General features: G+C 42.5%; 1 protein-coding gene and 1 long non-coding RNA gene across 4 annotated transcripts in view; one reads left to right on the plus strand and one right to left on the minus strand.

Annotated features, from left to right (window-relative positions):
* Positions 1 to 237: 237 nt before the first annotated feature.
* On the minus strand, positions 238 to 7,125 carry LOC128107182 (uncharacterized). Of its 2 annotated transcripts, XR_008216994.1 has the most exons (6): positions 7,011 to 7,087; positions 6,828 to 6,922; positions 4,878 to 4,973; positions 4,605 to 4,734; positions 1,527 to 1,683; positions 238 to 993 (listed from the first exon to the last, which is right to left on the minus strand). It is a non-coding gene; the product is annotated as an uncharacterized LOC128107182 (long non-coding RNA). The 2 variants fall into 2 exon arrangements; XR_008216993.1 differs by lacking the exon at positions 1,527 to 1,683 and having other exon boundaries at positions 6,828 to 7,125.
* The window catches only part of Cysltr2 (cysteinyl leukotriene receptor 2), a 28,072-nt gene continuing 7,087 nt past the window's right edge, over positions 5,376 to 26,360 (plus strand). For both annotated transcript variants that reach the window (XM_052732782.1, XM_052732781.1), the window contains exon 1: positions 5,376 to 5,628. The gene's annotated coding sequence lies outside the window, so the exon portion shown is untranslated. The remainder of the gene's footprint in view (positions 5,629 to 26,360) is intronic.

The raw sequence follows: 26,360 nt of genomic DNA on the forward strand, positions 1-26,360 counted from the left end.
ACAGAGTGAGTTTCAGGGCAGCTAGGACTACATAAAAGTAAACCAGCTTGAGTCAGGGGTCTTCACCTTTTTCCTGGTTTACCAGTTCAGAGGGAAAACAGAAAGAGGCATTTCCACCTTATCTTTCTTATATACACTCTCAACACACATGTGCAGGAGGGAGCTCTGGGGAGAGAGAGCTGGAATTTTTTTTTTTTGTTTTTTTACTTTATTCTACTCAAATGGTTATCAGTCAGTTTACTGGACTTTTATTACAGGAATAAAAGCCTCTAGGCTAGTGATTATTACAGAGTTAAGTATTTCTTAAATGTCTTTGCTCTTTCTCCCCACTTCCTGGTAAATGTACAGACTATGAGTTTCCAAATGGGATAATCAACTGTTAACGAGTCCCTAGGTCCAGGGGGGACCTTGTTCTCAGAGTGGCAGCCTTGACTCCAGCCCCTTTCCTGAGGCTCTATGAAGAAGGTACATGGTGCTGAAAAGCTCCTGCGTTGTCCTTGCCATAACCATTACCAGAGAGCTTTGCGACATGTTTATTATATTTCCAGGAGCCTCCTCTTTTCCGTCATCACAGCACCAGCAGCCTGGAACTTCCAAAGAGATGTCTTTTCATTCCCCCAACTTTCAAGGTTTGGAATGGCTGAGGGAGCTCCAGGTAGGCAGAGTAAGGAAGGCTTCTTTGCTTCGTCTCTCGGCAACAGTGGCGGGGAACGGATGGGACTGGGTGCTGTGATGAGTGGTTTTAAGGGTTGGAGGAGAGCCTGGGTTAGGTGACGGTAGAGCCCGAGCTGAGGTGGAGGAGAGTGGGGTAGGATGGCAGCATGGTAGCTTGTGGGAAAGCCATTTAGTCACCACCCTGGGTTCTAGGCCTGTGGTGACGTTGCATTCACATGAACTGGTCCGGTGGTTGGGTGTCCATTTTTCCAGATGTCCAGTGAAGAGAGGTTGGGGGTCCTTGATGTCCATGCCCTGGTCTCATTCCCGTAAGGGGGGCTATAGAAACATAATAAACACAGTTATTTTGGTTTATTTTCTAAGTAAGTGCTTTCTAGCTCTACCCAACACAACTGAACTCTTTGATGTTTTATTTTCATCCTCTCTCAGGCCTAAAATACTGTTTTGTTTGTTTTGTTCCTGAAAGAAATGAGTAGTTCCATTTGGCACAGAGCCAAATAAGTCAGATGTGGACTTACTCTGGAGCTAAATATTTTTGACCCTTGTGGGGTCCTCATTTAGCTCCTTCTGTCCAAGGGGCCTAAAAGTCTGTGGAGGTAATATGGTATTCTATTTTCCTTTTAAGAAATCACTAACCTAGCCGGGCGGTGGTGGCGCACGCCTTTAATCCCAGCACTCGGGAGGCAGAGCCAGGCGGATCTCTGTGAGTTCGAGGCCAGCCTGGACTACCAAGTGAGTTCCAGGAAAGGCGCAAAGCTACACAGAGAAACCCTGTCTCGAAAAACCAAAAAAAAAAAAAAAAAAAAAAAAAAAAAAAAAAAAAAAAAAAAAAAAAAAAAGAAATCACTAACCTGTTCTTAGTAGTAGATATACTGTCTTATGATCTACCAGCGAGCTCAAGTTCCAATTTCTTCATATGTGTGCCAACATTTGGTATTTTGATTTGTTTTAAAGTAATAGTTGATGGGTACAAAGTAGTATCTTACTGTAGTTTTGACTTGCAGCTCCCTAATAAACAGTGATAATGAAGTTATTATGGCATCTTTTTTTCCCATTTATTGAAAACAGGCTTTTTTTCCTCTCACATAATATATCCTGATTACAGTTTCCAATCCCTTTACCCTTCCCAGTTCCTTCCAACCTCCTCTCCTTTCCGTATCTACCCTCTTTCTGTCTTTCATTAGAAAAAAAAATAGGGTTCTAAAGGATAATAATAAATATATAGTAAATATGACAGGATAAAACAAAACCAAATACATTGGAATAGGACAAACCAAAGGAAAAAAGAGCCCAAGAGAAAACAAGAAACAGATATAGATGCAAAGGATTACTCATTTGCTTACTCAAGAAACCTGCAAGAACACTAAACTGGAAGCCATGATAGGTATGTTAAGGACCTGCAGGGTAAAAAGAGGGAAAAAATACAAACAAAACAAAACAAAATAGATAAAAAAAAAATCCCTGGTATGACATTATGAGACAAGAACCTCCAAAGATGCCACTGAGTTTGTTTTCATTTGGCCACCCACTGCTGGGCATGCAGCCTGTCCTTAAGAGGAGTTTGCTTCCCTGGTGAGACTCTCTTGAAGGAAACTAAATTGTCATTTGCAAGTGGTTATCAGCTGCAGATTGCTTCTGAGTCAGGGATGGCAGTATGTGTCCACTTCTCCTTTCAGCTCTAGGATCCCATCTGGTGTGGACCTGAGCAGGCCCTGTGCACGCCTGCCTCAGTCTCTGTGAGTTTATGTGTGCATCTATCCTGTTGATTTCGAGGGACTTGTTTTACAGACCATAGTCTGTAAGCCATTCTAATAGATATCACATACACACACACACACACACACACACACACACACACACACACACAAGTTTATGTATATAGATTCATTCTATAAGTACTGTTCCTCTCGAGAACTCTGACAAATACATATGTATATATTTTAGGAAGCTTTTACTATATTGAGTCTCTATGCTACCACTGAAATGACCCTTTATTTTAACTGTCTCTCCTCATATTCCCTCCTTCATCACCTGAAGGGGACCCTGCAGGTGTTTATGGCAGGCAGGAAAGTAAAGAGGTGAGAATGAAAACTTGGTTCAGATAGACCTTATCAACCTGGATCAAGACATCAGGGAGTCTGATGCCAAGTGATTTATTGCCCCCATATTTAAACCCGTATAATTTGGAAAAAATGTTTCATGGTTAATACCATCCCTTGTGTACAAGAGGGCATAATTACAACAAAACTCAACTCAGGGCACATGTTATTTCTTCCAGGAAAATGGGCCCTGGAGATAGGCTACCTGTACTAGTTTAAGGGAAGGATCTGGCCTGGTCTCAGTCATATAGATAGCATAAAGGTCATTTAGACTATTGGCCACTCTGGTCCTGGTTGTAGGAGCTTGACATGTCCTGGCCCAACAGATACTGCAGATCACTAGGCTATTAATCACCTCCAATTCTCAGCTTTCTGGATAGAAGAACAGGTTTTACATCTTTCCTATAATCCCTGCATGCTTAATATTCCTTGTCTCCCTGGTGATCTGTGGACAAAAGGATCTTCTTGCTGTGCTTCCAACATGATAAAGATAGGAAGATCTCACATTCTCATGAATCAGTAGGATTAATATAATAAAAATGGCCATCCTACCAAAATCAATCTATAGATTCAATGCAATCCCCATCAAAATTCCAACATAATTCTTCACAGATCTTGATATGGCAATTTTCAGCTTCATATGGAAACACAAAAAAACCCAGTATAGCTAAAACAATCCTGAATAATAAAACAACTGCTAGAGGTATCACTATTCTCAACCTCAAACTGTACTACAGAGCTATGGTAATAAAAACAGCATGGTATTGGCATAAAAACAGACATGTTGATTAATGGAATTAAATTGAACACCCAGGCATAAATCCACACACTTATGATAGAGAACACAGCAATTCTTTGTATTAATTTATATTGTATTAAAATCTTAGCAATATTTTTAAGTCTTTTAATTCATGAGCATAAGATGTCTTTCTACTTACTCTGTCTTTGGTTTTTTTGGGGTGTGTGTGTGTGTGTGTGTGTGTGTGTGTGTGTGTGTGTATGTTTTGGAGCCATTAGTGTGTATGTCTTTCACCTTCTTGTTAAGTTGGTATTTTTTTCTTCTTTCTTCTTGATGCTTTATTAGTGAAATGCTTCCTTTTTGGATTGGTCATTCACTAATGTATAGAAATGCAGCTGCTCTGTGTGTTGACTTAGTATCCCACAACCTTATTCTGTTGGGTTATTAGTCTGAACATGTTTTGTGTTTTGTGTCTATCTACAAGATGATATAATTTACAAACATAATTTTACTTCATTCCAATTTTGAAAGGTGTATTAAAATCCTTTATTTTCCAGTGTAGCTGCACTTTCTTTCCCTTCTTTTGCTTTTCTATTTCTTCTTTCTGCTTTGTGGAATCACACCCAGGCCCTTGCACATGCTAAGCAAACACTTTGCAACTGGCTTATAGTCATAGCCCATTTCTACAGCTGGCCATTCACAAAACGAGAAGGGTTTGAACAGGGTTGGGATATTGGAAATATTTTGCAGGTAGGACAATGGAATGCACTGAGAGTAGGGAGTGGGAGACAGAAAAGCACTGAGTAACTTCTGACTTTTTGGTTGGATTAACTGAGGGGTTTACTGTGGTGCCATTGGCATGGATGGGGAAGCTGGGGGGGTAGTAAGACTTGGGGAGACAAAGACCCTGGGCCATATTAAATTTTGTCATGTCTGAGGATAAGTTATACATAGGCAAGAGAAGAGCAAACAAAGAGATCAGAAGACAAATCTTTAGGAAAAACTCAAACCTGGCAAATTAGTAGCAAAGGAAGAATCTGAAAAGGAGGTGTATTAGTTAGTATTCTGTTGCTATAATAAAATACCACGACCAAAGGCAACTTCAGGAAGAAGGAGTTTCCTGGGGTTTATGATTCCAGAGCGCAAGTGCATCTGACTTGGGAGGCTCCGCAGCAGGCAGCCTGAGCAGGAAGCTGAGAGATCACATCTTTAACTGCAAGCCTGAAGCAGAAGAGAGCAAATTGGAATTGGAGTGAGGCTATACACTCTCAGACTCCACCACGGGAGGTGGGGCATGATTCCTCTGCAAGGCTACACCACCTCCCCAAACAGCACCGCCCACTGGGGACCCAGAGTTCAAATACCTGAGCCTTTGGGGGGCATTTCTCATTCAAGCAATCACAGGGAGGCAGAGGGGAATCAGGCTGAAAGTTGGGGAAAGAACTGGGTGGACTGAGAACCTGTTGAGAGAGTTTGCACAGTTTACAGTTCAAGCAAGAGGAAAAGGAAAAGGGGAACACATGACGCGAGCAATGGGACCATCCGTGACCTTTAGAGAGACTTTTTAGCAGCATGAGTAAGGCCTTTGCCGGAGTGCATGAGGAAGCCAGAGGGTGGTGAGAGTGTTTTTATCGAAAGTATTCTGCAGCGCGGAATGTAAAAAGCGGTGTTGATGGGCTTGTCATGGAAACAGAAACCCTTTCGGAGAAATAAGAGCCACTTAACTGCCCCGCCCCCCACCCTCCAGCTCTCTGCCCATCACATATGATTTAAAAAAAAAAAAAAGAAGAAAAAGAAAACCCCCAACAAAAAACAGTCATTAGAGGAGGGCAATTCCTGGGTGACTTGGTAAGACAGCCACTAAATGGAAATTCCCTGCCTTCGGGAGAAGGAAGCCAGCACCCATTCCCACGATCCCGCCACAAAGCTGAGGACCTGCTGACCCAAGTTCCTTCTTTTTCTGCTATTGGCTGACACTGTTCATAAAACATAGTTTGCTCTTTCGCTTTTGCTTTAAATGAACAAGCAAGCTGCCTTCTATGGGGAGAAAGCCAGGAGTGAGGGCAGAGACAGACAGACGGCAGGGCGGCAGGGCGGCTGAAGGCAGACACACAGGTAGGTTGTCTGGTTGGTCGATTTGCTACTGAGAATTGTGCTTTGATGGTTCCTAGAGGAATGGCATATGGAAAGTAAGCTTAATTTGCTCAACTATTAATGTTTGTTCTAGCACATATGTTTTAGACTAAAAAAAAGTACAAAAATTGTAGAAGGAAGAAGAAAACCACAAGATAGACTTGATTGGTAGTTGGGGAGGATTTTCTTCATTTTTGTTGTTGTTGTTGTTTGCATATATGATTTTAGCTTCCTTTCATAGTTGTGTCTATAAAATATGAACAAGTTTATATTCCTTCCTTCCATTAAAGCTTGTGCTTTATCCACACTGCCATGAATTCTGCACAATCATAACTGCAAATTGCCATATAAGGCACTAAAAATTTCCCTCTTTGGGGCCACATAGAATTTTTCCATTTTGCATATATTTTATTCCATAAGATTTTTTTCTACTCCAAGTCTTGCTTTTGGTAGAGGGGTTATATTTGAGAAGGCCTATTTCAGTGGTTTTGTTCAGAGGCACAGTGAAAGTGAACATGTATGCAGGGCTGGGCACTTGGAATCAGTTCTCTTCGGAGCACCCATAGCGTTTTTCAGCTTGGGCTGCACCTCAGTCAGAATCACTTGCATCTCATGATGCAACCCCTCAAATAGCCAAAAACAGATTTTCTGGTATTAACCAGTCTTTAATGTGTTTTGATTGCTATTACTTCCCAGGTGATATTAATGAACGGTCAGTTTAAAAAAAAAATAAGTTGTTTGAAATACTTTCTTGTCTCTAACACATACCTGAGTGTGATATCCATGGCGAAACAAGATACAGTGGAAGGCAAGTCTCTCTTTAATTCTGTAAGTAATCTAAGTTATAGAGCTGATTTGTGGGACATACAAGAATTTTAGAAATCTCTGTTGTCTACTTCAACACTTCCACTCCGGAGGTTAGAACCCACTTGAAAGCTCCAGTCCACTAATGCCTCAAGGAGGTAGGTTTGTTTCTATGGCTTGAGAAGGTAGGAGGTAGAGAAGTGGAGGTTCTAGAAGGTTCTAAATACGTTAACATTAAGCTCGGTGTGTACTAGTACCTGCCAAGGCAGCCAGACCTCCTTTCTTTTATAACCTTTCAAGGTCATTAAAGAGACGGACATTTAGTATCTGGGCATTCACAAACATACCGCAGGTAGAGCAGGTGGATGATGACTTACCCTGCTTCCCAAAAGAAATGATTTTCGTTGGATCCCATGTCCCTCTAAGGAAAAAACGGACTGAATTCATATCAGAACCGTGTTCTGGTTTCTCCCTGCAGGAAGAGTAGACAGAAAAAAGACAACTAAAGAGGCTGAAGCCGTCCTGGCTGGGCCCTGGGTGTCCCACAGGGTATACTTGACCTTAATTTGATCAACAGGGTGTCAAACAAATTTCCTCTTGTTTTCGTTCTGTGGAGGAGAGTGTCTGTTCAGCACCTTTGATGAGAATAAGCGTTTATGTAGTTCTTTACTATACAGAAACCCATTTTCATATATCTGTTCATTTGACCTATGCAACAGTCTTTATAAAGAGTGTATTTCTCATTGTAGAGATGGCAAAAATGAAGCCCTGGGATCTTAGATATTTCCCAAGGTAGAACTAAATTGGCAAGCCCAGAGTACGTAGCTACATCCTTACAATCCCAATAATAACTATTTTATGAATAGTTATATATATATATGAATTTTCTTTGCATCTGTATATTATCAGATAGTTAAATGATGGCATTGGTATTATATCACTTAGAAAAAAAGAGGTGACCATGTCTCAGTGGCAAGAAAAAGCAGGATACAAAATAGCTTTATGATTTGCGCTCTCTTTTTTTTAAAGATAGTTATCTGTATTTGGAGAAAGAGAAAAAGAAGTATATGTACAGATTTTTAGACTTATCTGGCAAAACCTGTCACTTACACATGATTCAGCTTATTATCTTTTTTCCACTTTAAATTAACGTAACACTTGCAACAAAAACAAGAAGTGTATTAAACAGAACTGAATAGAATTGACCGTGCCTGTCCGGTTCATTCTCCAGAGAAAGTGGCCCCAACTCTTTTTCCAGTTGGCTAGAAAGAAGCCTTGTCTTCAGCTCCGAGTTTTGCCCGTGCCTGTCACACGTCGTGTCGTGGCTGTGGCTTGCACGGAGTAAGCACTTAGTGTGTCAGACACCACACTGACGGACGGGACCACTCTCTTCCTCTCCCTTTACTCTCGCTCCGTCAGCAGACGAGGCTTTTAAGAGGGGTGAAATAATGTGACAGAACAGCAGAACTGAGACTTGTAAAATTGGGATTCTTCAGACTCTATCTACCTGGGCCCTAAGAGGAACTCCCTCCCTCCACAATTGTGGGGAAAGGATCATGGGAACCCTTTTCCTAAGCCACAGAATCACTTCAGGAATTGTTAATACCTAGTACCTCCTGTGTACTCCAGACTCCAGGACCCCTTCTGCTTTTCTTGTTTGTCCTGAACAGCAGGCATCATAGATATGCTGGTCCCCCAGAAAGCAAGCTTATAGGAGAAAAGACTCATAAGGGATTATGCAGCCACTCAGAGCTTAGGCTAATGCAACAGCAAGCTGGATAACACAAAGGAAGATAATTTTTGCCAGAGAGCCTTTTGAAATCCACTGTACTGTATGCATGCATTGCTCATGCATGGACTACCTCCCTCCTTGTGTAGGAAGCATTTATGAGTGTCTTTGTCCACTGTACTGTATGCATGCATTGCTCATGCATGGACTACCTCCCTCCTTGTATAGGAAGCATTTATGAGTGTCTTTGTCCACTGTACTGCATGAAGAGTCTGAAGACAGAGTCTTGGCATTATATGGACTCCATTGAGAAAAATGAGAAGGTATAAATAAAGTAACTCACCAATGGCTGTGGACTACAGTCACAGCTTATACTCATTACTGATAACTTCTATTTACTGACTTCTATTAACTAATCCATGGAGAAAATCTACTATTTGACACTATCTAAAGGAAAACTTCCATCGGATTGAAACTGTTTCTTCACCGTAAGCTTACTTCCTGCCTTGATAGGAACTGTGCTGCTTGGCAGATGCTAAGATTTGGAAATGGCTTACGTTGAACGGGCACAGATCTCTGTCAGGGATCTTGCTGGCACAGAATCAGAAAGATAATTTGCTGTCCTGGGTGTGTAGCAGCATCATTTCCTAGATGTTGAAATCAGAACCTTTGTATTGGGCCCTGCCTCATTGTCCTTGACCTTAGCATCTTTCTTCCCCTTTGATAGTGCTGGGAATTGAACTCATGACCTCATACATGCTAGGCTAGTATTCTACCAGTGAGTCAGATTCCAGCCCTCCTGTCTTGCATCCTATTCACAGATCTTTGATCTGAATTTTAGAGAAAAAAATTTTTATAAGAAAAAACACTAACAGCATTTAATTGCAAAACAATCAAACAAAATAGCAACAACCCCTCTCCCCCCCAAAAAAACTTGACATCCCCCCTTCTCCCCAGATATTTATTGAGAGACATGAAATGAGGAAGTAATGACTCAGCGGTCATTTATCTCAGCACATTTGTGTGTCACACGTGCTAGGCCTACAGAGGGACTGCAGTAGGCATCCTGGTGATAGCATAGAATCGAGGCTGCTGTGACGCTTTGGGATAACTGCAAAGACCTGAAATCTCTGGGGTACAGGCAGTCAAGACCTGTGGGTTTAGAGGATTCTCTCTCCGTCTCCGGTCTCTGTCTCTGTGTGTATGTTGTGCAGAAGGAATGATATTTAGACAGGAATTGAAGATTGGGTAAACGATAACTAGGTTGTGAGGTGGAACTCCAAGTACATACTCAGAAGAGAGTTTCCTTTCCTTTTCTCCCCTCCTTCCCCCTTCCCTTCCCTTCCCTTCCCTTCCCTTCCCTTCCCTTCCCTTCCCTTCCCTTCCCTTCCCTTCCCTTCCCTTCCCTTCCCTTCCCTTCCCTTCCCCTGCTCTCCCTTCTCCTCTTCCTCCTCCTCCATCTTCTCCTCTCCTCCAGCTCTCTTCCCCCTCCAGTTAAGCAGTTAACTAGTCTGTATACCATAGCATTCCCTTAGAGAGTGTTTGCCAATCTTCTGCCTTTAGATGAGCAGTTAGAGCACTCAGGAAGGGAGACTCAATGCAGACTAACTGAGGCAAGTGAGCAGCCTTACTTAGACACCAGGTAATAGTGATTAACTACAGTCTCCCTTAATACACCGATGAAGTGGATTAGACAACAAGAAAGTTGAGGTTTCTACAATGTAGTATTATCATCTGTGTGTGTGTGTGTGTGTGTGTGTGTGTGTGTGTGTGTGTGTGTGATATGTGTCTTGGCAGGGGCATGCACATGTCATGGCGAATGTGTGGGGGCCAGAAGACAACTTTGTGGGGTCTGTTCTCTTCTTTTAATGTTACATGAGTTCTGGGGATCAAACCTGGTCGTCAGGTTTGCATGGCAAGTGCCTTTATCTCTGAGCCATTTCACCAGCCCCGAAGTTGAGTTTTTTTTTAAATATAATTAAATCTATTGATTTAATAGATATCGCGGACTCATGATATTAACCAAAGGTAATGAAAGCTATGAGAATTATACAGAAGGCAACACTTAGTTAAAAAAAAAAATGCGCCGGGCGGTGGTGGCGCACGCCTTTAATCCCAGCACTCGGGAGACAGAGCCAGGCAGATCTCTGTGAGTTCGAGGCCAGCCTGGTCTACAGAGTGAGATCCAGGAAAGGCGCAAAGCTACACAGAGAAACCCTGTCTCAAAAAAACCAAAAAAAAAAAAAAGCTTTACAAAATTAAGTCTTAGCTCAAGGAGGCCAGAACTTTCTACATGTGTTTTCTGTGCATTGATGTATCTATTTAATGTGCTGCTTGAATGTTAGTGGTTAGGATGCACATGGCAGAAAGTTAGCTTTGCAAGTAGCAGAGAAAGGAGCACGGGGATTTAGCAGAGAGAGAGGTGAGCTGAAGGAGACAATACTATCATCGTTCTTGGAGTCAGGGTGTCCTTCGCATTTATGGATATGGACCTTCTGTAAGGCTTTAATACCTGCTATCTTCCTGCAGATTAGTAATAATTTGGGAGCATTCATCCCTGAGAATAACACACAAATGACTGAAATTGTAACAAAACCTTAGTTTTAAGGGAGTAGTTATCTGAAAATGTGTCTGCAATTGATAGGTACTTCTGTGTGCAGGAAGACTTTTGAGAAATCACTTAAAATGTACAAACTGACCAAACATGATGTCAACGAGTGTGTGTGTGTGTGTGTGTGTGTGTGTGTGTGTGTGTGTGTGTGTGTGTATTCTGCAAAAGAAACAAAAAGAGCAGCTATTTTTCCCTTTTATTGAAAATGGATTATTTTCTCCTACAATACATCCTGATTATGGTTTCCCCTCCTTCTCATCCTCCCCATTCCTCCCTATCTCCACTCCCTTCTGAATCTACTCCCCTTCTGTAAGAGCAGCTATTGCTAAAGTATCAATACAAGGTGCAAGGGTGATTATGGGATCTCACATTTGGGGTACATATATTCTAACTGTATTTTTCCACTCATGCAGGTTTTTTAACATTTAGATTTTTTTTTTACATTTATTTTGTTTATGTGTCTATGTGTGTCTGTGTGTGCCACAGAATGTGCACAAAAGCCAGGGGACAACAGGTGGGAGTTGGTTTTCTTCTTCCACATGGTAGGTCCAGCCAAAGTCCTCAGGCTTGGCTGCAAGTGCCTTGACCTGCTGGGCGTCTCAAAGGCTCCACTTTTGGATCTTTGCCCTAAATGTGGCTCTGGCAATATGCATCTCTTTGGGGTGTCTCTTCTGCTGTCTGTATCTGCATTATATGTAGGGTGTCTCTTCTGTCTGTTTCTGCATTTTATGTAGTAGAGGATGTCCTGTGCGTGTTCTGTGACTACGTTCTCCTTTAGTGGAAGACGGACACAGTGGTGTGTACGTGTCTATGTCCTGCACACACCCTGTGCCTAACAGTTGTAGTTTCAAGAAGGCCATGGCTTAGGCGAGGAAGGACCTGGTGACACCTATGTGTTCTCAGTTCTCAAGGGTCAGAGAAAGGCAGGGAGAGGCAGACAGAAGCGGAAAGGCACATCTAGGTCAGTAGCTGGAAGAAATCACTGATGTTAGCCACCCAACTGCTATGACTTTTAGAAACTGTATGATGCTGCTAGAGTTTTCCTGGTCCTGCCTGACCCGCGGTCAGGACAAATCTCTCTCACCCGCCAGGCCCGCAGCCGCTTAGACCCAACCAAGTAAACACACAGAGACTTACATTACTTACAAACTGTATGGCTGTGGCAGACTTCTTGCTATCTAGTTCTTCTATCTTAAATTAACCCATGTCTATTAGTCTATAAGTTGCCACATGGCTCGTGGCCTTCCTTACATCTTGCTTGTCATGGCAGCGGCTGGCAGCATCTCTCTGCCTCAGCCTTCCACTTCCCAGAATTCTCCTCTCTCCTTATCCCGCCTATACTTCCTGCCTGGCTACTGGCCAATCAGTGTTTTATTTATTAACCAACCAGAGCAACACATTTAACATACAAAACATCCCACAGCAGTTTGAAGTAGGAAACATAATTTCATGCAATTTGACGTGCCTGGTCATTAGAACTAATATATGAAAGATAGTGAAATTTGGAAGTTATTTTGGGTTTTTCTGAATTTTCTTAGAGCATTATCATTTTGGAATTTGATCAGAAAGAAGGTCAGATGATCTAATATTTCCCACCAATCCTGAGGAACCCTTTCTTGAGAAAGGTGGATGGAAATTTTACTTACAGAGTAAACAGTTAGATGAGGCAATTATAAGAAAGAAATTTCTTGGTGCATTTGGAGCCACACAGGGACTTTGGCCTGTTGGAGCAATTATGTGTTAAAGCCACTCTGCCACGGGGCCCTCAAGGATTCTCCATTCCCTCAGAGCAGTCCCTAATGGAAACCAGAATGGATTTGGAGACTGCTCAGGAGCGTCAAAGCCACACAAGGAACCTGTGATACCTCTTGAATAACACCCCAAATTTCTCTGTTGAGCGCAAGGGTGAGTCAGTAGACCCTTGGCTTGGCATCCAAGAGGAGAGGACCTGATGATCCTGAGGCTTCCGGTGAGGAATGAACTGGTGGCTGTCCCCAGAAGAAGACAAAAATGAGGCATAAACTCCACAGGCTCCTGAGGGGACCTTCAGGCCTGAGCATTGCACCAGAAGGCCCTCCAAAGCCACTGACAATCTCTGAAGTAGAGAATGTGACATGGAGAACTACCTACCTCCTCGCAGGGCTGCCAGGGCCATGCATGCTTGTTTAATGAGTTCTGGCTTCCAATGGAGCTGCCAGCAAGCTTTTCCCCAGCAGACCCAGATATTGACTACACATAAATGGCAGTTGGCAAGCAAAGAGTCATTAGTCTGGTGGCCCATGGAGTGGCTTCAGCTTTGGGAGTCTTTGAGGCACTCTAGGAATCACAGATGGAAGGAGGAGGACATCAAAATCCTCCAGGGTGCTGAGTACAGTAGAAATGGAGCCAGGGTGTTCGTTCCTTCCAACAGACTCTGGGAGCCCAGTTCCTCATTTAGAAGCTGTCACAATCACAGTTATTTTTATCTGTGTGTGTGTGTGTGTGTGTTCATTTTTTTTTTTGTCTCCAATAACTTAATTTGCTTCAACCCTTTGGGGAAAAAAAAACAATCTGAAGGGTCTATGAAGCTTTGCATTTCCAAGACTGTAGCGCCCTTGCTACCACCCGTTCATGTCTGAGAGAGGGGCTGAGGATTAAAACAGAGACAAGACAGTGGGTCATTTGTCTCAGTAGAATGCCATTTTTTGAAGGAGGGAAGAGGCCTTAAATACAGGCTTACAACACAGTGGGAGAACCCGGGAGGGCAGAAGTTCGCTGCAGATGTTTTACATTCTTGCATCTTAGCTGTTTACACCAATATGCAAGATACACAAACAAGGAACCTCCTGTAAGCTGTTTAGGAGGAAGGGAACTGGTCAGGGCCCAACACAAGATGAGTTCAGTGGCTTCTGCAGCTCAGCTCTACCTTTGCAGCTTAGACTTAGGAAGAGTCTCAATGCCACATCCTTGTTTTGAGGGCATATTAGTTATTAGTTCAGCACTCTGTTTTCTAGAATTTGGAGAAATGAATATGTTTTGAGGGCATATTAGTTATTAGTTCAGCACTCTGCTGTCTAGAATTTGGAGAAACGAATGTGCTTGTGGAATTTTCTACCCTGAAGGAAGGCCTCATTCTCTCTGCATAACAGGGAACTACTTTGGGGAGCCTGTGCAACGACAGCAGACATATTCTTTCTGGTGTTTTCTATGACACAGGCTCTGGCCTAAGTGTCATTCATATGTATCCTTCCAGCAAATCCATGAAGTATGCATTATTACCATCACTCCCATTTCATTGATAAGAAACTGAAGTAAGAGATAAAACGACCTCCCCTGGGTCATAGAGCTAGTAAGTGAAAGGACAGAATTCAGATCCCGAGTTTGTGCTTTCTTCTCTGTCTCTCTGGTGCTGCGGAGGGAAACAGGGAACACAGCTTTCACAGTTTCAAAATCATTACATCATCTGTCTGTCTTTGCTTTCACAGCTGTACCAATGTCTGAGAAAAATGTGCCTCCTTAACGTTAGACTTGGGGAAGGGGATGGGAGAGAGTTTTGAGCTAGCCAGCTTAATTCAGTAATGCTGAAGGAGGAAGGATGGTGGGATTCTGATGTCCATAGCTTCAGTTCTGCCCAACAAAGCAAGGTGTCTACTCTTAAAAGCTGCAGAGGAGAGAGGAGGTCTTACATTTCAAGGAAGCAGGTTTAGTGAATGTTACCCTAATAATCATGGAAGTGGAGCGTACATGACTTAGGCCTTGTGACATTGGTCACATTTTCTCTGGCTAGGGGGACTGAGGCTTGGTTAATGTGTAGCCATGCAATTTGACAGTAGTCAATGTGCCCCTGACCCCCAGATAGTGGTGGTTGTGGGGTATGTTCTTGCTTTGCTTGCAGCCCTCTCTGGTTCACACCTGTTTGAGTCCCTGAACACTTTTCCTAAGTCATACATTTGAAATTGAATAATAGTAGTGAATACCACGGAATCCCCCCACCCCACCCGCCCTGCTAGCTGCATCCACTATGGCGTTTGCAGATACAGACACTGAGGCCCAGAAAAGAAAAACTACTTGTTCGAGGTGCCTCAGCTAGTATGATGCAGCTTTGACTCTGTGACCCCAAAACCTTCTCCTGTGAACATTCCAGTTGTAGGTTCAATATAAAAACGTCCTCTGTGGGCTCATGCGCTTACACTTGGTTTCTGCTAGTGGTGCTGCTCAGGAGGGTCATAGACACTTTGGTGGCTAGAGTCTTGCTAAAGCAGTTGGATCACTGGTGACAGACATTGAAGTTTCATTTGGGCTTTACTTCTGGTCTGCTCTCTGCTTCCTGACTGGATTGAATGTGACCTGCCACCTTGTACTCCCGCTGCCATGCCTTCCTGGCTGTGATGGACTGTATACCTTTAAATCGTGGCTCCAAATAAACCCTCCCATCCTTAGGTTGCTATGGTGAGAAAGCCATGGAGTCTGCTTAAAGGGCAAGGAATTTATTAGGGGATAAAACTCACTGCAGCATGAGATATTTATCGTAGGGTCTTGGAAAGCCGAGCTATGGTCCATGCTGTTCTTTGGCCTGGTTCGACTCAGCATCCAAAAGCAGGAGGAGAGAGAGGGATGCCTACAAGCATCCCAGGTCTTGAGGGTCTTCCAGGTCACGCCCCAGGGACATGCACTTCAAGGTCATAGGCAGGTAGAGTAGTTCTACCTGCTGTATCTCTAGGGGCTGTGCTTCAAGGTCATAGACAGAACAGCTACCCACTCTAGGTTGCTTTTTGCCAGTCATTATTTGCTCGTAGCAAGGAGAAAAGTGTTTGTAAGAACTGAAAATTGGGAGGTTCCTCAGTGTGCAGTAGCTGTGGGAGGTAAGATCCAGTTAGGTTCTGAAGTTTGGGGATAAAGTTAAAAAAGAAAATTATGAGGAGAGTTAGGAACTGCAGGGTGTTATCAAAACAAAAGCCTCTTACCACAGAGGAGTCAACCTCACAGCTAATAGACAGATGTAAGGGAGGAGGAGAGAACTAAGAGGACGACAGGTTCACCTGGACCATCAAATCCCACTGCTGTGTGGTACACACACACTCTAAGGATGTGGTATGGTGACATCCATTGGTTAATGACGGCATTAAACAAGATCTCTCCAACAGGAGCCTGGCAGAATTGCCTAGGCAGTGCATGGGAGGCTGTTCCTTCCATGGGCGGTGTGATGTGTGGAAGGGCCTGGAGCCAGACTTGCCCTACTGAATTTCAGGGAAAATGTGTGGAAATCTTTCCTTATCCACCATTTAAGTTATTTGTGGTCAACTGTGGCTCACAAATAGGAAATGGACAATTTCCAGAAATTATTTCTCAGTTTCAAATACTAAAATGTTTTGAGCAATTTGATAAAAATCTCATGAATCTTGCCTCTGCTGAACATGTGTGTATCAGCTACCTTCCTGTTAGTCATTTGGTGCCTTGAGATTATGTCTAGGTATCTTGAGAAAGAGGATCTGGTCTGCCCTCCGTGATTCAGCCTCTGTCAGCAGAAAATCCTTCACAGCATTTGCAGAACCAAGGATGAGCTGTTCCGCTTACTGCAGTCACATTTTCAATAGCTTGTGAGAGACTTCCTTAACAAAAGCAGTGGAAAAAAAAAACTTTTAAAATATGAAGATTTAGGTAAAGTAGGTGGTCTAGGTAAGCAATTAGTTACAGCAAAAACATGATTAATAAAAATGTACACACCTTTAATTCCAGCACTTGAGAGGCAGAGGCAGGTGGATCTCTGTGAGTTTGAGGCCAGCCTGGTCTACAGAGTGAGTTCCTGAACAGCCAGGGCGACACACAGAAACCCTATCTTGAAAAAACAGAAAAAGAAAAAAAAAGTATTATGCTTATTTATAGCTTCACTAAGACCAAGGTTAGCATTGTTCCTATCACTTAGGAATATACCAAGGAAAGTTCCAGATATCTTAAATGACTTAAAAATATCTAAATATAAAACGATTCAAAACATAAAAGTAAGAGCTAGTGAACCTGAGTTAAAGGGGTCGTACATTTCATTAACTGGAGTGTTGCACTGTTGATGTCGTTGAGATCAGTATCATCTAGTTTTTCTGAGGTCTGTGTGCTGTGTTCGTTGACATCACTAAGTGGGAGATGAGAAGTATCAATCCAAGCATTTGTCTTCTGAAGTTCTTTAAAGCAGGGAGTGGTTAGAAGCACCTCCTAAGGCCTTTCCCTTCATGCTGAACTGAGTCTTTAATTAGTCCCTTTTCCAGTTGATGAAACCATCTGCATTTGGTTGTCGTTCTTCTAGTTCTTTGTGCCCTGGGAGCTCACCATGTGAAGACTCTGTAATGGGTGTGACCAAAGCTGAATCTGTAAACATCACATTTAAAAGTCCCTCATGAGCGTGTGTAATGTCACTCTTTAGCTGAGAAGGCTTAGGCAGTCCTTTGTCTTTTTTGGGTGTATGTGTGTAGAAATTTCTCATTTTATGTATATGAGTGTTTTGCCTACATGTTTATATGTCTGTGAACTGGTGTGTACCCAGAAGAGGGCTTTGGATCCCCTGGAACTGGAGTTATAGATGGTTGTGAATTAACCATGTAGGTGTCGCCTGCAAGAGTAGCAAGTGTTCTTAACTGCTGAGCCAGCTCTCCAAGCCCTCCTCTGTCCATTTTAATAAGACATCCATATTTATTTTATAAGGAGATAATCAAGGCTTCCCCAAAATGCAAGCCATAGATTTAGAAGAACTGATGGGAATGTCTCCGGTCAAGGAAGCTTAAGCCTTAGTCAATTTTGATGGTCCGTGACATTTGTTTGCTTCTCTGCCAACCCGTAGAGCTGATGACCATGACACAGGGAACAGTTTCTACAGTAGGATACATTTTAAAAACAGATGTTACTATCTGTACTAAATTACTTTTATAATTATTATTTAACTTAGCAAGAATGCCACGGGTAGTACCAATTTTTTAATAGGATTTCTCCACTGCAAGTACAGCCAGTGAAGAAAGAGAAGAAATGTGAAGCCTTTACTAGAGCAGATCTGGCTTTTAATTCAGTCTCACCATCAGGTTTTAACTGCTCATTTGGTAAAAAGATAAAACATAAAATCCATGTTCTCTAATCCAGTTTTCCTATACATATCACCAAGAGAGGATCAATATTTAAGAAAACTTTCTTATTGTAAATGGAGAATCAGCCCAGCTCTACCATTTAACAAATTTAAGTTAACCATGTGTTAAAAATGTGAATCTTATTGTAACAGGTACCTAGAAATTGCTTTTCCTAAAGAGGATTTTAAAAAAATTAGGTCTATAAGGCAATGAATGAAAGTCAGACATTTCTGTCTCTGCCCTTTAAAAGTTCCTCCTTACTTTTGAGTGTCCTGTTTGCCTTAGAAGTAAGCACGAGGATCATTTAATTAGTACAGCCCAAATTATTTTACCCCTCTTTAAAGCTGAAGGAGCTGAAGGGGCAGAGATAAATTATTTTCCAAAATTCATTGTAAAAGAGAAATGATCTAATTCTTATTGGGATTATCTGTAAACTGTATGTCGTTTTTTTGTAAGCCTTTAAGAAGACTGAGCAGGTTTTAAAATAACAATTTTCCTTTTTTAGAGGCAAGTAAGTTTTAGAGTTGTGTCTATTTTGGATTGGTCAAAAAAAGACCTTGACTTTTTTTTTTCAAGAGTCTGTAATCAGTCAAAAAAATTACCTTAAAAATGTTTGTATCATATAGATGTGTGCATACACACACACACACACATGCACACACGCAGATGCACACAAACATGCACACACACACATGCACACACACACACACACACACACACACACACACACACACACACACACACACGTGTCAGGGACCAAACATGGACCATGGAAAAGTACTAGCTAGGCCAGAGACAGGCCCCTGCCCTAAACCAGATGCCCCCAAAGATAAAGAACAGGTCAGGCAGGTCAGGTAGCATAGCAACAGAACAATGGGCCCTGACCAGTGACCTTACCACCTAGCAGCCTCATGACTTGCATGTAGTCCTTCACCTGCACGCCCCACTTCACCTGCACATAGGGCACACCGTGCACCCCTTCCCTCCGTCCTTCCCCCTCTCATGCTATATAAGACTTGCTGAGGAGAATAAAATTTGCAGCTTGATCAGAACACACTGTCTTGCTGTCGTCCTTTCGTGTCTCCCCGTCCCTCTCATTCTCTCCCCAGGTGGGTTGCCCCGTTGACACCCCACTGGCCGGGGCCCACATGCACGCATGCGCGCACGCGCGCACTGACTCTGAGGAAACACTTTCTGCTGTCCCAGTGCAATGCAGGACACTTCTCTGACCATACTGATTTCCCTGTTAGTTTCAGCTCTGTCTTCAGCACCAGTCTGAATGCTCTACCATCTTGAATCTCCTCTGCAAAATAAATAATCAGTCCATCACCTTTAACTCAACGCTTCTTAGCCAAAGTATCACGAGGCGCCTGGTCCAGGTCCTGATACAGCCCTTGCTCCCCTCTGAACTCTCATGAGCTAGGCTTCTGCTGTCTATATGTCTCCAAACACCGCTGTCTTCTAAACTTCCACCTGCATGGACCTCTAAGCTCTGCTTCTAGCACCCCATGGCCTTTCTAAGCCAAAGCTCCAAACTTCTCCATATTCCAGTCATAATGCATCAAAATAAAATTTTCTTAAATTGCTGACAAAATCCACAGATCTCACCTTAGAGAAACAATGTGTCTTTTGAGGTAAATTTGGATGATCCTGGCCCAAGAACATAGGTTCATATTCCAACAAGGAAATTGTTTCATGAAATTTGTGTAGGTAGAGAAGGGAAGTCATAATTCAAGGGATATCCCAAATTTGTAGTTAGATACAGCAACGTGGGGGAAATCTCTGCCGTAGGCTTCAGATGCTGTCTGATGGCATTCTTAGAGTCTGGGGTGGTGGAAAGTAGTGGGCTGCTAAGTTAATGCATTCCAGAAAGTTTTACCTGATCCTCAAAAAGATATTAGGTCAGACCCAGAGGTGAACGGTTAATGGATATTAAGGGGAGTAAAGACAGCCCCAGATAATCTTGACTCTCGATCTGTGATGTTCCAGTTCCTCACAAACACTGCAGCCCATTATCTGAGTAGACTCTTTAACAGGCCCTGTGGTTTTTTGTTTTTGTTTTTGTTTTTCTGGACATTTCAGTTCACAATACTTACTACTTAGAATCTGATTTTCTAAGTATAAATAAAAGCAACTTCCATGAGCCTTTGAGCAGTTGCAGCTTTGCTAGGACTGTGTGCACATTCTCCACAACTCTGTAAGTTACCCACCCCCTCAATGTTTAACTGACCACCCACCATGCCTGCTTGTTTTCCTGACCCATATATGGCGTCTCCATCTGCTGCTGTCATGTCCAGTTTCTCTTTGTTGTTTTATTGCCAGCAGGGCTGTGGGGGCCAGCTTCATTCTGTCTTAGTTCTGAGCTCATCTCTCAGTAGTGTAAGTTGGGCCCGCTCTCCCTCCTCTACCCCACGTGAGACAGTGGAAATTATGTTGCCAAATGATTACCCAATTTCTCTTCCATTTATCTCTTCATATGTTTCTCAGCTTCCTGTCATTTCACTGGACTGGCTGCTGCAGCAGATGATGATGATGATGATGATGATGATGATGATGATGATGATGGCAATGATTATTTTACGGTCACATCTGTCAGGCAGATCCTCCCACGCCCATTTTTTCTTCTCTTTATTTTTATTACCAGCGTAGTGAAAGGCTATTGCAATGTGGTGTTCTAAACCCACCCAATTTGGGCAGATGAATCAAAGCAGCCGTGGCACTCAGTGGTACCCTTGGTGTTGATTTGATCCTGTCTTGTTCCCTGGTTCTATGTGGGGGTCCCCGCAGACATCACAATGGCAGAGCAACAATCCACATGAGGCAAGAAGAAAATCCGGTTGAACATGGCTTAGTAACCAGTGCCAGTTCATACTTCCAGAGTCTGACACCAGACAGCAAACGTTTAAGTACAGTACACGTTTGGAAAAAAGATTTCCTGGTAACAATGATCTCAATTCTGCATGCACGATAAAGCTCGAGGCATGACTGCACTGAAAATCTTTAGCAAAGTACATGTGACCTCTTCCATAAACATGGGTTCTGTAACTGAAGGGCCTAGGGGAGGATCTGGTGTGATCTCGGTCATACAGATAGTGCAGAGGGCACCAAGCTATAAAGCACATGTGACATCTCCCCCAAGAATGGGTTCTATTGACTGAGAAACAATACTCTAGATGAAGGACTAGGGAGGAAGAGTCTGGTATAAACATAACAGTCTGGGGAGATTCAGGTGTGGCTTGGCCCTACAGATAGCTTCGATCACCTGGCTATTAACTACATCCATTCCCAGCCTTCTGGGTGGAAAACAGATATACATCTCCTCCGATGAGCTTAAATATTTAGTATTCCTGGTTCCCCTAAGTGCTGATCTGTGAGTACAAGGACACTGTGCCCTCCACGGTTCTAAAAGCAACCTTCTTTCTTCTTCTTGAGATCTGTTCCCTAATTCACCAGTGGCTATGGTCCTCCATATTCACTGCGGGTCAGAGTTTCTGTGTCTTAGGCTTGGTCTGCATGCATACTCTTTAGCACTCATGGCATGTCTGCACTGACCAGACCTCTTCCTAGCTCCAGAGTCCTCTGTTTCCACTGTGGTCTGGTGCTAAGTCTGCTTTGTGGTCTCTGCATTTTTTCCTGAATGTTCAAGGAGTCCCTGTGGCCAGGGTCAAGGTGAATCTCTGTTCCTCTCTGTTCCTTGGTAGATCCATCTTTTTTGATGATCTTTTGCATATGGTCATATTTTCTGGCTCCCATGTCATGCTGATGATAAGTACTTTCCTGAAGCACCTGTAATTGATTGTATCCTTGAAGCCCAGTCACACTTCTATGAGTAAAGAGGCCAGGGCTGTTAGGCCTAACCTAACTCCTCATACTTACTAGCTCCGTGGCACATTAGATGGAATGAGGTCTTTTTGTAAAGGAGTTTAAGGACTTGATTGCATGCAAATCTGTCTCTACCTTCTTAGACCTTTCTCTGGTCTCTTAGGTATTAGCTTTCCTTTTGACTCTAACAGAGTCCTGGCTCCAATATCAGCATAGGAGGGTTAGAAGGAATAGACTTGAGGTAAAGGGAGGGAGTGTTTTTGAGCATTTCCCCTGTAAACTTATTAGAATAACCTGAGAGTAATCAGTGTTTCCGTGGAGTACACCTTTCTAAAAGACACCAAGGAGAATCTACTCTCAACACCTCAAACTAATGTGAAAGTGGAACAATTCGTCCATGCAACCATTGAGATGACAGGGATTGAAGCTAGTTCATTTCTGCATTCGTTTATGAGGGTGGAGCAGCGAGGGAGCCCTTCACCCAGGGCCAAGAGTCATCTGCAGCACATTCCTCTGTCTCTTATATGTTCCTTACACTCATTTCATGTGGTAGACAGTATAGATCCCTGTTGTGGGGGGAATTAGGCCCTGCATAGCAGCGCACATACATATTCAACTCCGTTTATCTATAAATGCAACCTTATTTGGAGATAGAACTGTTGGCAATGTAAGTTAGGACAAGGTAATCTAATACAAGGTGAAGTGAGCTCAATATGACCAAGGCCTCTCAAAGAAGAGAAGAGTCAAAGAGACAGACACCAATAGAGGGATGATCTGAAGATACAGGAAAACAACAACAACAAACAACTCCCTCCGATCACACAGATTGGAATGACATATCTGTGAAGCAAAGATTGCCAAAGACTGCTGGTATCTACCAGAGGCTAGATAGCAAAATAAATAAATAAATTAAATTAAATTAAAAAGGATTCCTCCTTCCAGTATTTGAAGAAAGCACAGCCCTGTTGACAACTTGAGTACAGACATGTAGCCCAGGACTATAAGAGAATAAGAATAAAGTTCCAGTGTTTTGAGACACCAAGCTTATGGTACATTGCTAAGATAACACTAGGAAGCCAGCACAGTATCAAGGCTTAGAAATGCTAATTTACCTGATAGTGAGTGCTTAGAAACACTTAGACCCTGCTCCCTACTTTTCTTATTGGTTGGTCTCACCACCGGGTGGTACGCCCTTCCTCTTCTATCAAAGTCATGATGTAGATAAGTTGCACAAGAATGTAAGCAGTTATGTGGGACAGCAGAATGTGTCAATGTTCCAAAAAATATTTCATAGGAAAAAACAAAACAAAATGGAAGGAGAGAAACTCTGCTTAAACCAGGCTTCTGCTTTTACAGGATCCTGTGGAGCATCATGAATTCCCAAAAGAAAGGGTGACTAGAGATTGCTATATTTCTCAGACTGATTTGACCATGGCCTTTCCTTTAACAAAGGATCTCATGGGATTCATGTTCTGTCAAAAGTACTTTGGGAAGTTCAGAAACAAACAAACAAAAACAATTTGTTTTACATTATATTTATGGTAGTTTAAATGTAATTGGCCCCCATAAGCTCATAGGGAGTGGCACTATTAGGAGGTGTGACCTTGTTGGAAGTGTGTCACGGTGTGGGTGGACTCTGAGGTCTCCTGTGCTCAAACTGCTCCTAGTGTTACAGACCACTTCTTGTTGCCTGAAAGATGCAGGACTCTCAACTCCTTCTCCAGCACCATGTCTGCCTGCATGCCGCCATGTTCCATCATGATGATAATGGACTGAACCTCTGAACTGTAATCAAGCCACCCCAATTAAATATTTTCCTTTATAAGAGTTGCCATGGTATTGGTGTCTCTTCACAGCAATAGTAACCCTAACTAACACAATATATTCATACCAGATAGTTTTCTTAGGACTTAAATTATTTTATTTGTGTTTATTCATTGCACATAGTGATGAGTTTCATAAAGATAATTTATTCCAAGAATATCATGTGCTTTTAAAAAATAATAAACCAACTATTTCTGTGAGTCATATTTTTACATGAGTGTCTGAAGGAAAATTGGAGAGCATTCCTGCTGCATCTGAAATTAGTTTCTATATCTCTGAGTAGCTTGAACTTGTGCTTTCCTGTCTGTTTCTTATTCTTTGGATTATTATGTGGACTCTGATAATGTCATCCAGTCAAAAGTCATTATGAAAATGCCTGTAATTGAACAAAGCGGGGTCAGTGGATTTGTATTGAGGGAGAGTGCACATTATTGGTGTGCTGGATTCTTATAATTTTATGTTGCCTAAGCATATATTTTAAATTCAATTGGAAGGGCTAGAGAGATGGTTGAGAGTACATACTGTTTTTGTAGAGAATCAGAGCTAGGTTCCTAGCATCCATGTTGGGTAACTTCAGACTGCTAGTAACTCCAGCTTCAGGTGACCTGATACCTCTGCGCTCTTTGGGTGCTCATGTGCACACACCTATTATCCCCCCCCCCCAATAATTAAACTAATAAAAATAAATGCACATATTTAATTTTTTCATGCCAGAATCAGGACTCAGTCACTCTTGCAGGCTTCTGGTTCTAGCCCCTCACCCAGAGATCCTCAGGGTGATTGATCCAGATGCCTGCAGTCCACATGGTGTTCATATCCTCCCACTTCCTCGTGATAGCTTTCTGTTGAATAGCTAATCCACCCTCCTTGGCTGTCCTCACTGGCCACTGTGCTCCACACGCACTGTGAAGATATATAGTGCTACTTCTGGATCTTGTGTCTGCTTCCCATAGCTCTGCAATGGGAAGCCTGGCCCCAATAAAGTCATTCCTCCGTGAGTTCCTGTCTCTCTCCCTACCTGTACCTTCTGACTTGTGTGTGTGTGTAGCTTCCTGGCAAGCTCTGTACCTGCCAGGACCTGTAAGTAAGAAAATCTTTTTATTTCTACTTTGTGAATCTCTTAATTGTGGGAGGGGTGCTTCCATCTTCAAGATCTGACATTTAAACAACTGGAAGATGAGTGTCTCCGGAAGAAAGCGTTAGAAAGGAATTGTTACAGGCTCTGTGCTGCTGTGAGGTCATTTGGGAATGGAGTTAAAAGGAGACAAGAGTTGGCAGAAATAAACGCGGTCATTGGTTCTATAATAGATTCTGGAAACAGGAAAACTAGTACCCAGACAATGAGTATACAGTCCTTAAGTCCATGTGTGTGTGTGTGCGTGTGTGTGTGTGTGTGTGTGTGTGTGTGTGTGTGTGTGTGTGTTTTCTTCCTAGTCGTCCAGTGGGACTTTTCACACCCAGGGACTGCTCTGAGGTATTTATGCAGGTGCAGCCAGAAAATTTTACTCTAATTAAGAAAACGCTAAGGTTAATGTGATTACTTGTGACAGCCCTGCTTCAAATCAAATTTAAAAGAAGAATATAAACAATATGCCTTTTTCTGGGGTCAGACACAAACTTTAGATGATCATCCTAATTCTGTCATGCTGGCTGTACTCACTGCTACTCATATCATAATAATATTGAGGGTCTGGGTCTTCCTCCAGTGGTTTGTTCAAGTATCCTGTGTTTGCTTTTTTTTTTTTGAGGTTTCTCTGAATCCTTTGGGGATAGAATTTCACAGAAGGGATGGTAGTTAGAACATCTGAACTTCTCTAACTCACAGGACAAGTTCTTGTGTGTCAATTGACTGTCCCTATGGGGAAGACTGTATTATTAGGGGCATTTAACAGTCATTGATTATGACAGGAATGAGCTTTGTGGGGGTAATTGTTGAAATGAAATGACTATTTTTTTTAACCTGGTAGAGGATGAATTTTTTTGTTCTCATTTCTTTCTTTTTTTTTTTTTTTTTTTTTTTTTTTTGGTTTTTTGAGACAGGGTTTCTCTCTGTAGCTTTGCGCCTTTCCTGGATCTCGCTCTGTAGACCAGGCTGGCCTTGAACTCACAAAGATCTGCCTGCCTCTGCCTCCCGAGTGCTGGGATTAAAGGCATACGCCACCACCGCCCGGCTTGTTCTTATTTCTAAAGATTAGGTTCTTCTGATATGGTGTAAAGACTTTGGCAGATGTGTGTTGTTGATGAGAAGTCAATGTATGATGTTTATAAGATGGTGTCTGTGGCTGGTAATATGGCTCAGTTGGTAAAAGCACTTGAAGCCAAGTCTGAGGACCTGAGTTCAATCCCCAGGACCCACACTGTAGAAGAGCAAAGTCCCTCAAAATGTCCTCTGATTTGCACACACAGTATGACATCTCTGTGTGTGAGTGTGTGTGTAAGCACTTGTACATGCCTCATTTGTGACTGCACACTTGCACACACATACAATAAATAAATGTAATTTTAAAAACTAAAAGACTGATGTCTGTAATTAATTATGCAATGGAAACTTAAGCATCAGTGGTATATGGAAAGAACATTTATTTTTTGGAATGCTCCTTCTCCTGAGAGTTATTTAGCTTTGTGAGCAATCAGTTAAATTCAGAACAGTATTTATGGTCTATGTTTAAAAAAAAATTACAAAGAAATTAGCTTTCTTTCCCCTGAGCAACAAAAGACCGAAATTGGCTCAGAATGAGAGAGGGAGAGAAGGGATATTGAATCTGATAATAGAGGTGGCCACAAGGCAATAATGGACAGGTCGGTCATGGAGTGACTGATGGAGATCAGAACACGTGTT

Source organism: Peromyscus californicus, unplaced genomic scaffold (genome assembly GCF_007827085.1).
Source record: "Peromyscus californicus insignis strain IS unplaced genomic scaffold, ASM782708v3 Scaffold_12__1_contigs__length_115047231, whole genome shotgun sequence".
Classification (NCBI taxonomy): Eukaryota; Metazoa; Chordata; class Mammalia; order Rodentia; family Cricetidae; genus Peromyscus; species Peromyscus californicus.